This window comes from Syngnathus typhle, linkage group LG14 (genome assembly GCF_033458585.1).
Source record: "Syngnathus typhle isolate RoL2023-S1 ecotype Sweden linkage group LG14, RoL_Styp_1.0, whole genome shotgun sequence".
Lineage (NCBI taxonomy): Eukaryota > Metazoa > Chordata > Actinopteri > Syngnathiformes > Syngnathidae > Syngnathus > Syngnathus typhle.
In genome coordinates, this window is record NC_083751.1 from 11,481,035 (window position 1) to 11,495,791 (window position 14,757).

At 37.4% G+C, this 14,757-nt stretch overlaps 2 long non-coding RNA genes across 3 annotated transcripts; both read left to right on the forward strand.

Annotated features, from left to right (window-relative positions):
- Positions 1–4,020: 4,020 nt before the first annotated feature.
- Positions 4,021–5,155, forward strand: LOC133167528 (uncharacterized). Of its 2 annotated transcripts, XR_009718008.1 has the most exons (3): positions 4,021–4,197; positions 4,283–4,426; positions 4,952–5,155. It is a non-coding gene; the product is annotated as an uncharacterized LOC133167528 (long non-coding RNA). The 2 variants fall into 2 exon arrangements; XR_009718007.1 differs by having other exon boundaries at positions 4,021–4,426.
- A 3,444-nt stretch (positions 5,156–8,599) lies between these two features.
- LOC133167527 (uncharacterized) lies at positions 8,600–10,052 on the forward strand. The gene is made up of 3 exons (XR_009718006.1): positions 8,600–8,995; positions 9,136–9,216; positions 9,719–10,052. It is a non-coding gene; the product is annotated as an uncharacterized LOC133167527 (long non-coding RNA).
- The last annotated feature ends 4,705 nt before the right edge of the window (positions 10,053–14,757 follow it).

Genomic DNA, 14,757 nt, shown 5'->3' on the forward strand with positions numbered 1-14,757 from the left:
CAGCGATTATTATCTATTGAATCAGTAAAATACTTGATATGTTTTTATTTGTTATGTCTTCAGCGTTTTTGAAAGTTATTTATATTATTTCTTGCATTACTTCTTTGACTCAATTAAAAAAACTGTATTTTGTCCCAAAAGGCACTATTTTTTTCCTTCTCTTGTGTGTGATTTATTATATTTTGTTTCCAATATTTAAACAGCTCAGTGACCTAGTGGTAGAGTGTCCGTCCTGAGACTGGAAGGTTGTGGGTTCAAACCCTGGCCGGGTCATACCAAAGACTATAAAAATGGGACCCATTGCCTCCCTGCTTGGCACTCAGCATTAAGGGTTGGAATTGGGGGGTTAGATCACCAACTGATTCCCGAGCGCGGCACCGCTGCTGCTCACTGCTCCCCTCTCCCCCAGGGGATGGATTAAAATCACACGGGGATGGGTTAAATGCAGAGGACAAATTTCACCACACCCAGATGTGTGTGTGACCATCATTGGGACTTTAACTTTAACTTTTTTAACATGAATTTGAACACTTTCGAGTCAAGCCCAATTTATTCATACTTTCCGAAAGTTATTTATATTATTTCATGTATTACTTCTTTGATTCAATTAAAAAAAAAAAAACTAATTCCTCCCAAAATCAGGAGTTTCCGGGTTAACGTAATAAATCGGTGAGCGATTGGCTAAGGCAGCGCCCAATTACGTGAGCGGTTGTCTAAGCCAGCGCCCAATTATGTGAGCGGTTGGCTAAGGCAGCGTTATGGTAGCCAATCAGAGCCGGTGCTCTGTAAACTATTGCGGTTCGGTGTTATTGTGGAAATTATTACTCGCCACTTTAAACTTTGTGAAAATTATTAAGTATTCCAATATCCTCACATTTCATTTACTAGACATTTGCGTGTACATACATTTTCTAAATTTTAGAAAAGTCGCGTACACGCAGATTTGCGCTGCTAGATAAGAGTCAACATTCAGCATCTTACAAAATACACAAATCAGACATCTATTCGTTTAAGAATACTAATTCATTATGTTCATATGCCCATGTATTTCACCACTTAGTAATTGCCAATTTATATTTGGTGAACGACAATTGGCTGCAGAGAATGACGTTCCTGACGGGTCGCAGCCAGACGGTGAGAGTGGGCCGTCATACATCCACACCTCTCAGTCTCGGTACCGGCTCCCCACAGGGCTGCGTACTGAGCCCACTGCTTTACACGCTCTACACACATGCATGCACCCCCGCCCACCGTAGCAACATCATTGTGAAATTTGCGGATGACACAACCGTGGTGGGACTCATCTCAAAGGGGGATGAGTCTGCCTACAAGGACGAAGTGGTCCGGCTATCGGAGTGGTGCGGAGAGAACAATCTGCTCCTAAACACTTTTTTTAAATTATTCTATTTATTCTATTTTTTTTTTTTTTTTATCTCATGCGCGGATCGGTTGGCACTTTTTAAATTTCGTTGTACAGGTGACAATGACAAATAAAGATCTATTGTATTCTATTCTATTCTAGAACCGCGATCATGGTCGAAAATATGTTTTGACCATGACTGACAGCTCTCAATTGTATAATCACAATTCACATGATGTGTTTAGCAGTTATTATTTTTCTTTCTTCCGTGTGTAATTAATATCTTATTAATGTTGAATGGGGGCGGGGTTGTGCTACGTTCATAGAAATCTGAATTCACAAGGACTGTGATCGTAGTATATCATGAACAAAATCTTAAAGTGCTGAAACATGTTCACTCAATCGTTTAGTCACATTTCAGACGAATTTACAGGGATATGTGTGTCTGACACTCTTTTTATCGATTGCATATCCAAATATTGCATATCCAAATGTTGCATATCTGTTTAGCCTAGCTGCACTTAAATTTCCCACTACCCGCAAAGATATTGGGGCGCACACAAGTTCGCATCAGACTTTCCCAGACGTCGAAAGAGGTAAGTAGCTCGCTCAACCCAGTCCGAAATTTGATTTTCCCAAAACATTTATAAACACTTTGTAGTCTAGTGTTGTACTGTAGACCATTGTGTTACTCTGTAAATTAGTATTTACTACTTTAAACTGGGTGAAAATTAAGTAACATCCTCACTTTTCCGCGTGTACAGACAGGCCTTTTAAAATGTTTCTTAAAAGGCCTGTACACGCGAATTTGAGTAAGAGGTCTTCAGGTCCGTTTCTTAATGTTTAATAACAATTGCACCGATTTGGTTGAAGAAGAGCTGATATTCAAGAAAAAAAACGAAATAAACCTCGCGCACGACGGCAAGTGTAAAATTGTAAAAAGTGTATTAAATGAGTCCTATGACCTTAAAAATGTATATTATAATATATATTATACCTATGTCCTCAAAAAAATTGATCCATTAGTAAGCATCTCTCGAACAATATATTTCTTCAAATGGTTTAGTTTTTGAGACGACGATGACTAAATATCATTCAGTAGTGCGTACTCTTAAACCAAATGAGCAAATATTCCGAGTCATATTGTATAAACTTATTTGTACAATTATAAATTGGCAATATTGTTGTATACGTGATTTAACATTGTGATGCCGCCTTAACAAGGCTGCATAGACACCTTTTTTGATCTATACCGCATGTGGGAAAAAAGCCTGGGAACTAGTGAGCGGCCAGAAAAAAAAAACCGTGGCGCTGTCAATCATGCGAGTGTCGCGGCTAGATCAGTCAACTCTCAGCACCGTTTCTGGCTGCAGATGTTTATTTCACTATAACAAATAGAAAATCAATCTTTGCTTACCGTTGGAACAAATGCACAGGTGCCAACATATGAGTTTCCCAAATTATGTAGGGGATGAAATTGTAGATCAAAGGAGTCAACTCTTAACATCTTCCAAAATACACAAAACTGGAAGTAGTTCATTGGAAATAATAAATAAATAAATAAATAAATAAATAAATAAATAAATAAATAAATAAATAAATAAATAAATAAATAAATAAATAAATAAATAAATATATGATAGATAGATAGATAGATAGATAGATAGATAGATAGATAGATAGATAGATAGATAGATAGATAGATAGATAGATAGATAGATAGATACATAGATAAATAAAACCAACAAAAAACAATTAAACAATAGCCATTTAGGACAAAAACAATTAAACAATAGCCATTTAGGACATTAACCATAGTCCTTCTAAAAGGGTAGGGCTGCTATTTTATAACCGATTTCTGTCATCATGTAGACTAATTCAACCATATATAAGTGCTATAGTAATTATGTCTCTGATGATCAGTTATTATTTTCATTTTTTTTGTCAGAATGGAAAACCTGTGGACGCTCCACCAAATGCCAGCGGCGGTCACGGCCAAAGTGGTGGCCTTAAAAACATCAACAAGATATTCCAGATGGGCCCTTAAAGAGGATGGCACGGTGGAGGCTAAGGCTTCCCACTGTAATACAGTGGTGGCCCTCTGTGATGGCCACCATTTGTGTAAAATGATTCTTTTTGAAAATTTAGCCTCTGATGTCTCCGTTGGAGGCACTTTTCGAATTATTAATTTTGGCCGGGGAAAAGAACAAGGGGTCCTCCTCTCCCGGCACAACACCGGCATTTATGTGGCTGGGGCGATAGAAGTGACCCCAGATTTGGAGGTGAGGGGGACAGCTCTGCTGTACCCTCCAAGCATTGCCAGAGCCTTAAAGGACATCCGCCATGAGGAGGGTGTCCTTTTCACGACAGACGGCATTGTCTCTGCTGTAAGATCAATCTCTCTCTCTTTCCGCTCCCTCTCTTTCATGAAGTAGTGATGATTAATCTGTTTTTCATTTTTAGATCCGCCCCATGAGGATGGCGATGTCACGTGGGTCTGTCGTCCCATTAGGCATCATTTATTTAAAAAAAGTAAACTGATTGTTCTCTCTCTCTCTGTCACACTATCTGTGTGTGTTTGTGTGTGTGCGCGTGCGTGTGCATGCATGTGTGTGCGTATGTGTGCATGTGCGTGTCTAAATATAGATACATCACACACACTCACATTTCACCTGAGTAAGGTGCCTTCAAGGCCTGATCCTTTCCAAGCTTTTGATAGCTCACTCTAATATCACCCGTGCAAAGTTTGCTGACGATCATGCATATTAGAGGAGGGAGACGTCTAAACCTGCAAGACACTGGTTTTGTAGGACAGAAATTTGACACCAGTTTCTTGAGTATTTCTCTAGCTTTATTGTCTTAGTCATTGTAGCCTAGATCGACATTTCAACAGCTAGTACTAATTTGTCATTTTCATTACAGGATCAAATGGTAATAAAGGTGGTCAGGTGGCGAGAGGCGAACATTTTTGTCCTAACGGTTGGACAGCGGGTGTCTCTTACGCACCTGAAAACATCGTGTTCCGGTGGCCTGGAGCTCCACTCCACCGAAAATACTGAGATCAAGGTACCTAAAGCAAGCTGTTTTTCCCATGTGTATAAACAAAGGTATTCTAAATTGAATCAACACTGTTATTTACTTGGGATGCACTGCTATCAGTGGCTCATCATCACTAAGGTTGAAGTCAGATTCACGCTTTGGGAGTGTTCTCAAAATCTGGATCATCAACTTTATAAGATTTTGTCTCAGATGCAGCTCTATCAGGAAGACATACAATTTCACTTGCTTCCTTGACTGTATAAAATCATTGTGGTTGTGATTATGGTCATGAAATTAATCAAATTGTTTTAGGTTCTATCTATCTATCTATCTATCTATCTATCTATCTATCTATCTATCTATCTATCTATCTATCTATCTATCTATCTATCTATCTATCTATCTATCTATCTATCTATCTATCTATCTATCTATCTATCTATCTATCTATCTATCTATCTATCTATCTATCTATCTATCTATCTATCTGCCCATCATGTTTTCTCGTGGTGTTTTAAACACAATAAATTGTCATGAAATTTCTTTGCGCAGGAACTGGAACAAGAGCCATTTCGATTTGTGGCCTTTAAAATAAAAGGTGAAGACGTGGAGCTTTTGGACGCCACCAATGCCACCAAAAAGGTTCCATTGACAGTGTGGAAAGAAAGATTCCCCGAAGGCCCTAATCTTACCCCAGAGGGGCTTTTGTGGTAATTTTTTTCTTTTGTTCTATTGTTTGTATTTCTTGTTTGTTGTTCTGTTTAAAATGTTCTATTATTAAAGTTTAAAGTTAAATGCACAAAATAGTCATTGTTTATTTATTTTGTATTAAATTGAATTAATTTAATCTAAATTATGATAATATATTTCACCTCTTAGTTATATTTAGTTGTCCGTGTATAAATTGTGTGTTGAGTCATTATATTAAATGTATTAGTTGTATCAATTCAATAGATGCTTTCCTTTTTTTTCTCCCCATATTTTTCCAACTATTTTTTAAAATTATGATAAATTATTATTGACAATTGCTACACCAAAATACAACTTACATATTTAGTTTTCCTTTCATGGTCTGGCTTGATAACCACATAAGCTACAACAAAACCAGGAAAAAAGTAACTAGGTTTTTACTAAACATTGTTAAATGTGCACTATATTGGCACTATATTGGGTGATAAGCTTAACTAACTTAAATGCTAGCTTAACTCAACGTTTTAATTTTTAAAAATGTTACTTTTACTTTTTAAAATGATAACTTTTAAAACTTTTAACTTTTTACATTTTTAAATTAACTTATGGTTGAGAGGAGACTTTTTAACTTTTTAAACCTTTATTTTACAACCAAATGCGTCAATTGACGCTCCATCGATGCGACACGTTACCGTCGCACATCACGTGTTGCTTACGTCATATGAATGCGTCTTGTTCGAGCGCACACACCTATAACGTAATTGTGTGAGGCTATTGTAGTGGAGTGACGAGTGTAATTGTATCATAGTTTATGGAGAAAAACAATTTAACAGGGACATTCGACGTGCTGTCAAAGCGTTCTTTGGCCCGCTGTCCAAAGAACATAGAAAACGATACGGAATGCGATCATCTCATGTGCGGTGGCGCCACAAAGTGGATTGCAGAAGTTAACTCAGCAGCATGGACGCGTTCCAGGCAGTTGCTGCGACCGCAAGGGGGTAAGTATTACTAAAAAAAAAAAGCACTCAAGTTTCAAACTTGCCTAGTGGACAGTGAAGCAGAAAATAGATGTGTCAAAAAGTGTGAGGAAAATATGCACTGTCTGCCGACGCACATTTTTCATAGTCCATGTGGAACTGACTCACCTTAAGCAACACGCAATACGGTGGACACGAATGAAAAAACGCACAACTAAGCAAGGGGGAACCTGGACAGATCCATCAGGCAACGACAAAGATGGTATGTAAATATTTTTTTTACATCCTCTGGTCAAGGTTAATATGAGAATGTACAATGGATGTCTGTATCGTATGGAAAAAGCTATTATACATTTTGGGTGTAGTAAACGACCCGGTAAATACATACTTGAGATAAACTGCTATCAGTGGCTCATCATCATCAAGGCTGAAGTCAGAATCATGCTTTAGAGTTTTCTCTAAATCTGGATCACCAATTTTGTAAGATTTTGTCTCAGATACAGCTCTATCAGGAAGACATACAATTTCACTTGCTTCCCTGACTGTATAAAATCATTGTGGTTGTGATTATGGTCATGAAATTAATCGAATTGTTTTAGGTTTTACGTTTATTATCTGTCTGCCTGTCTGCCATCCATGCATCATGTTTTCTCGTGGTGTTTTAAACCCATAATAAATTGTCAAAACATTTCTTTGCGCAGGAACTGGAAGAAGCGTTTCACGTTGTGGCCTCCAAATTAAAGGCGATAATATGTATATTTTCCTTATGTAGTATCTCACTGGTGTTCTTAACACGAGGACAGCGGCTGTTTTGAGCTACCTCTAACAGCGGGGTGCGTCAATTGACGCTCCATCGATGCGACACGCTACCGTCGCGCATCACGTGTTGTACACGTCATATTAACGCGATCGTCTTGTTCGAGCCCATGCCCCGAGAACGTAATTGTGTGAGGATATTGTTGCGGAGTGACGAGTGTAATTGTATCATAGTTTATGGAGAAAAACAATTTAAAAGGGACGTTCAACGCGCTGTCAAATCAGTCATATTTAAACTTGCGCAATGACGTCGGCATGTGGTCGCGGAGGAAAACGTAAGTTTTGGGGGGATTTTTTTAGCAGCATGGGCGATAATTAGAGGTATCAATGTTTTATTTATGCCATCGCTAACACACACAGGGCGGTTATTAGAATTTGGGCGATAATTAGAATAATTACGGTATTGCAATCACAATTGCAAAGAAACAATTGGTTGAGGAGCAGTTTTATAGCAGATTTTTGTTGTTGTATTGCGATACCGTATTGCTAATGCTAATCTGTTGATTGTGTCGAGAGAGAGAGAGAGAGAGAGAGAGAGAGAGAGAGAGAGAGAGAGAGAGAGAGAGAGAGAGAGAGAGAGTCTCAGTAAAGATATCTGTCACACTCTCATTTCACCTGAGTAAGGTCCCTTAGGGCATCATGTTGCCTTAGTAATTGAAGCCTAGATCCACATTTCAACAACTAGTACTAATTTGACATTTTCATTACAGGATCAAAGAGAAATTAAGGTCCTCACATGGCGCGAAACCAACTTTTTCCATGTCAAACTTGGACAGCGGCTGTCCATGACACACATGACAACATCATCAGAAAATACTGTAATAAAAGGTACCTAAAGCAAGCAGTTTTTTATGTGTATAAACAAAGGTGTTCTCAATTGAATCAATACTGTTATTTACTTGGGATGCACTGCTATCAGTGGCTCATCATCATTAAGGTTGAAGTCAGATTCATGCTTTAGGAGTTTTCTCAAAATCTGGATCACCAACTTTGTAGGATATTGTCTCAGATACAGTTGTCTGTCTGTCTGTCTGTCTGTCTGTCTGTCTGTCTGTCTGTCTGTTTATATATCTATATCTAACCAACCTACATACCTACCTACCTACCCAACCCCATCCATCAATCAATCCATCCATCCATCCATCCATACATCCATCCATACATCCATCCATCCATACATACATATCCATCCATCATGTTTTCTCGTGGTGTTTCAAACATAAATTGTCATGAAATTTCTTTGCGCAGGAACTGGAAGAAGAGCCCTTTCGCTTTGTGGGCTTTAAAATCAAAGGTGAACAGGTGGAGCTTGTGGACGCCACCAATGCCACCAGAATGGTTCCATTAGAGGAGTGGAACCAAAAATTCCCCGATGGCCCTAATCTTCCCCTAGAGGGGTTTTTGTGGTAAATTTTTTTTTTTGTTCTGTTTTTTGTATTTTGTGTTACTTGTTTGTTCTGTTTAAAATGTTCTACTATTAAAGTTTAAAGTTAAATGCACAAAATAATAATTGTTTATTTTATTCATTTTTATTACATTATGATAATATATTTCACCACTTCATCAACATCTGCCCCCTATAGAGACCACCCTCAGAGGCCGGCCTCTTCGACTTGCAACCAGAGATGCTGGCGTGGCTCCACGACACCAAGTTGGAACACTGACGTTACACGTGAGAGAGAGAGAGAGAGGCAACGTCGATTTAGGTGACCCAGTTTATTATTTTGTTTATAGCAAATACAGTTGCAAATATATTGTTTCAATGTGTAGTTAATGGTATTAATGTATAGTATATGATTTTAATCTATTTTAATCTATAGTAATGGTATTTTACCCATGCCTTATTTTGGGATATTTGTAACTTCTGCTGTCTTTATCTTAGTATTCTGGAATACTATGGTTTATTTCGAAAATGTTTCTCAGATGTCGCATGTTTTCCCATTCTAGATTGATAGATAGAATTTACGGTAGCGTTCTTTGGCCTGCTGTCCAAAGAACATAGAAAACAATACGGAATGCGATCATCTCATGTGCGGTGGCACCACAAAGTAGATTGCAGAAGTTAACTCAGCAGCATGGACGCGTTCCAGGCACTTACTGCGACCGCAAGGGGGTAAGTATTACTAAAAAAAGCACACAAGTTTCAAACTTGCCGAGTGGACAGTGAATCAGAAAATAGATTTGTCAAAAAGTGTGAGGAAAATATGCACTGTCTGCCGACTCACATTTTCATTGTCCATGTCTCACCTTAAGCAACACGGTGGACACGAACAAAAAAACGCACAACTAAGCAAGGGGGAACCTGGACAGATCCATCAGGCAACGACAAAGATGGTATGTAAATATTTTTTTAAACCCTCTCAAGGTTAATATGAGAATGTACAATGGATGTCTATCGTATAGAAAAAGCTATTATACATTTTGGGTGTAATAAACGACCAGGTAAATGGATAGATAATACATAAAAACCATTCGTTTGCATACATTGATAAATGAAAGATCAACATTATGTGCCACTTGCCTCCCCAGAACTTTTGGTTTATAGGAAGGTTTGTTTTCTATTTAGAGGAAGAAATGCATGCGCCCAAGTGCAATATGTATTTTTGCCAGCAGAGGACGCTGAAAATAAATATGTTGCATAGCGGATGAGCTGTCTTAATCATTTCTGTCTGTAACAATTGCACACACAGCCTTACATTTGTAACAAGTTTCAAGAGATGTGCATATTTTTTCATTGGACATGCAATGTAATTCTGTCAACTTTTAAATAAACTATGTTATTTTACTTTTAATGTGGATAGAGGATTTATTTTTGGTGTTTTTGATTTTACTGCAGATTATCCAGACATCCCCAACGTCAAAGCAGCAGTATCTTTGGCCTCAGCATCCTTATTTTCCACTGGGCTTTGTGGACAGGAATGTCTTTTTCGACATGTTCCAACTTTAAACTGTTCATCTCATGCCTAATAATTGTCACTCAGCACTGACACCTGGTGGACGTTATGTTGTCATGCAGATGTTGTTATGCCTAATAAGAACAGATTCAGATTTGATTCTTAGTAGTTATCTTGCTGACTGTTTCTTGTTGACTAATACTTCTTGCGTATGTACTGTTTTTACTCGCTTATTGGTTTTCTTGCTTACTGCTTTTTCTAAAATGTACATATTCACCTGCAGTTTCCAAATTTTTTTAACCTATTTGTATTGTCCCAACATCAACAGGTTCAGCTCAATCCCACTTCATGTCTACATCATTCAGTGTCATTTAACAGCGTTTTTCCTTTCTAACTTATTCATTTTGCCACCAATTCAACCCGTTTCAACATTTAGCTCATGCATCTTATGCCTAACTATTCCACAACTTCTCACTTACCAATAATTTGAAATTCTCTAAAATTTCGTTTTTCTACTCTAAATTCTACAATTTTCAACCGATTCTACCTATTCCAACTTTCAACTGTTCATCTTTTGCCTACATATTCCACAACTTCCCACTTACCAAAATTCCAAATTTGAAATTCAACCAAATTCTCCAAAATTTCATTTTTCTACTCTAATTTCTACATTTTTCAACCCATTCAACCCATTCCAACTTTCAACTGTTCATCTTTTGCATACCTATTCCACAACTTCCCACTTACCAAATATTCCAAACTTTCAATTTTGAAATTCACCACAAATTCTCCAAATTTTCTACATTTCTCAAGTAATTCAACTCGTTTCAGCATCGTTCGGCAGCATTCCCCGAAGAAGTTATTCATACATTTCGCCTTCACACGCAATTTCTCCAGAAATTGCAAAATTCTAGTTATTATTCTCTTTTATTCTCCACACTTTTTTGACACGTTTCATCTTCCACATAATTCATCCGATTCACTCCATTCCACTTTTCACGTATTCCAAATATTCACGCGACGAGCGCTTGTATTTTTCTCGTTCCGAAAATTTTCCGATTCCGCAAAATTCCCAAAATTCCGACGAATTTTTCCCCATTCATTCTTAATGGCACATTCGACATTTCACATTTACGTCGTTCCAATTTGAAATTCACATCATTCAGCACATTCTAATCACATTCGGAAGGATTCTCGACATTCCCAAAATTCCCAAATTCGAAAATTTCACGTTTTCACGTTAAAAATTCCGACAAATTTTCACAAAATTTCGTTTTTCACCTCTAACTTCTACATTTTTCAACCGATTCAACTCGTTCCAACTTTCAACTGTTCATCTTTTGCCTACCTATTCCACAACGTCCCACTTACCAAAAACTTCACATCTTTTATTTTGAAATTCAACCAAAATTCTCTAAAATTTCGTTTTTCTACTCTAATTTCTACATTTTTCAACCGATTCAACCCATTCCAACTTTCAACTGTTCATTATTTTTCTACTGATTCCACAACTTCCCACTTACCAAAAGCTTCAAATCTTTTATTTTGAAATTCACACCCAATTCCTTTTCCCTTCTCATTTCTACATTTTTCAACCGATTCAACCCATTCCAACTTTCAACTGTTCATCATTTTTCTACCTATTCCACAACTTCCCACTTACCAAAAACTTCACATCTTTTATTTTGAAATTCACACCCAATTCCTTTTTCCCTTCTCATTTCTACATTTTTCAACCGATTCAACCCATTCCAACTTTCAACTGTTCATCATTTTTCTACCTATTCCACAACTTCCCACTTACCAAAAACTTCACATCTTTTATTTTGAAATTCACACCCAATTTCCTTTTCCCTTCTCATTTCTACATTTTTCAACCGATTCAACCCATTCCAACTTTCAACTGTTCATCATTTTTCTACCTATTCCACAACTTCCCACTTACCAAAAACTTCACATCTTTTATTTTGAAATTCACACCCAATTCACTTTTCCCTTCTCATTTCTACATTTTTCAACCGATTCAACCCATTCCAACTTTCAACTGTTCATCATTTTTCTACCTATTCCACAACTTCCCACTTACCAAAAACTTCACATCTTTTATTTTGAAATTCACACCCAATTCCCTTTTCCCTTCTCATTTCTACATTTTTCAACCGATTCAACCCATTCCAACTTTCAACTGTTCATCATTTTTCGACCTATTCCACAACTTCCCAAAACCTTCACATCTTTTATTTTGAAATTCACACCCAATTCCTTTTTCCCTTCTCATTTCTACATTTTTCAACCGATTCAACCCATTCCAACTTTCAACTGTTCATCATTTTTCGACCTATTCCACAACTTCCCACTTACCAAAAACTTCACATCTTTTATTTTGAAATTCGCCACAAATTCTCCAAATATTCTACATTTCTCAAGTAATTCAACACGTTTCAACATCGTTCGGCAGCATTCCCCGAAGAAGTTATTCATACATTTCGCCTTCACACGCAATTTCTCCAGAAATTGCAAAATTCTAGTTATTATTATTATTATTCTCTTTTATTCTCCACACTTTTTTGTCCAGTTTCATCTTCCGCATAATTCATCCGATTCACTCCATTCCACTTTTCACGTATTCCAAATATTCACGCGATGAGCGCTTCCATTTTTCTCGTTCCGAAAATTTTCCGTTTCCGCAAAATTCCCCAAATTCCGACAAATTTTTCCCCATTCATTCTTAATGGCACGTTCGACATTTCACATTTACGTCGTTCCAATTTGAAATTCACATCATTCAGCACATTCTAATCACATTCGGAAGGATTCTCGACATTCCCAAAATTCCCAAATTCGAAAATTTCTCGTTTTCACGTTAAAAATTCCGACAAATTTTCACAAAATTTCGTTTTTCACCTCTAACTTCTACATTTTTCAACCGATTCAACTCGTTCCAACTTTCAACTGTTCATCTTTTGCCTACCTATTCCACAACGTCCCACTTACCAAAAACTTCACATCTTTTATTTTGAAATTCAACCAAAATTCTCTAAAATTTCGTTTTTCTACTCTAATTTCTACATTTTTCAACCGATTCAACCCATTCCAACTTTCAACTGTTCATCATTTTTCTACCGATTCCACAACTTCCCACTTACCAAAAGCTTCACATCTTTTATTTTGAAATTCACACCCAATTCCTTTTCCCTTCTCATTTCTACATTTTTCAACCGATTCAACCCATTCCAACTTTCAACTGTTCATCATTTTTCTACCTATTCCACAACTTCCCACTTACCAAAAACTTCACATCTTTTATTTTGAAATTCACACCCAATTTCCTTTTCCCTTCTCATTTCTACATTTTTCAACCGATTCAACCCATTCCAACTTTAAACTGTTCATCATTTTTCTACCTATTCCACAACTTCCCACTTACCAAAAACTTCATCTTTTATTTTGAAATTCAACCAAAATTCTCTCAAATTCCGTTTTTGTACTCTAATTTCTACATTTTTCAACCGATTCAACCCATTCCAACTTTCAACTGTTCATCATTTTTCTACCTATTCCACAACTTCCCAAAAAACTTCACATCTTTTATTTTGAAATTCACACCCAATTCCTTTTTCCCTTCTCATTTCTACATTTTTCAACCGATTCAACCCATTCCAACTTTCAACTGTTCATCATTTTTCTACCTATTCCACAACTTCCCACTTACCAAAAACTTCACATCTTTTATTTTGAAATTCACACCCAATTCCCTTTTCCCTTCTCATTTCTACATTTTTCAACCGATTCAACCCATTCCAATTTTCAACTGTTCATCATTTTTCTACCTATTCCACAACTTCCCACTTACCAAAAACTTCACATCTTTTATTTTGAAATTTACACTCAATTCCCTTTTCCCTTCTCATTTCTACATTTTTCGACCGATTCAACCCATTCCAAATGCATTCACCTTATGCTTCCCACATTCACTCCCATTCACCCCCACTTCCACTACGCTTAAACATTCAACCCTTGACCCCCAATCCCAGTGTGGCGGCCATCTTGGATTGACCCTCAAGTGCCCCCAATGAACCCAAAATGAACCGGAAGTGCCCCAAATCAAACCGAAAGTGACCCCAAATAGACCGGAAGTGACCTCAGGTAAACCGGAAGTGACCCCAAATCAAACCGGAAGTGACCCCAAATGTACCGGAAGTGACCTTTTTAGACCGGAAATGACCCCTAATAAACCGGAAGTGACCTCAGACGAACCGGAAGTGACCCAAATTAAACCGGAAGTGACCCAAATAAACCGGAAGTGACCCCAAATAGACCGGAAGTGACCTCTGGTACACCGGAAGTGACCCCAAATCAAACCGGAAGTGACCCCAAATGAACCGGAAGTGACCTATTTAGACCGGAAATGACCCCAAATAAACCGGAAGTGACCTCAGCTAAACCGGAAGTGACCTGTTTTAAACCGGAAGTGACCCAAATAAACCGGAAGTGACCCAAACTAGACCGGAAGTGACCCGAATCAAACCGGAAGTGACCTTATTTCAACACTGAGTGGCCCAAATAGCTACATTTGCGCTAACTTTTTCGTTTTTTGTCTGATTTAACCCGTTTCAACTTTCAACTGTACATCTTTTGCCTACCTATTCCACAACTTCCCACTTACCAAAAATTCCAAATTCGAAATTCAACCAAATTCTCCAAAATTTCGTTTTTCTACTCTAATTTCTACATTTTTCAACCGATTCAACCCATTCCAACTTTCAACTGTTCATCTTTTGCCTACCTATTCCACAACTTCCCACTTACAAAATATTCCAAACTTTCAATTTTGAAATTCACCACAAATTCTCCAAATATTCTACATTTCTCAAGTAATTCAACACGTTTCAACATCGTTCGGCAGCATTCCCCGAAAAAGTTATTCATACATTTCGCCTTCACACGCAATTTCTCCAGAAATTGCAAAATTCTAGTTATT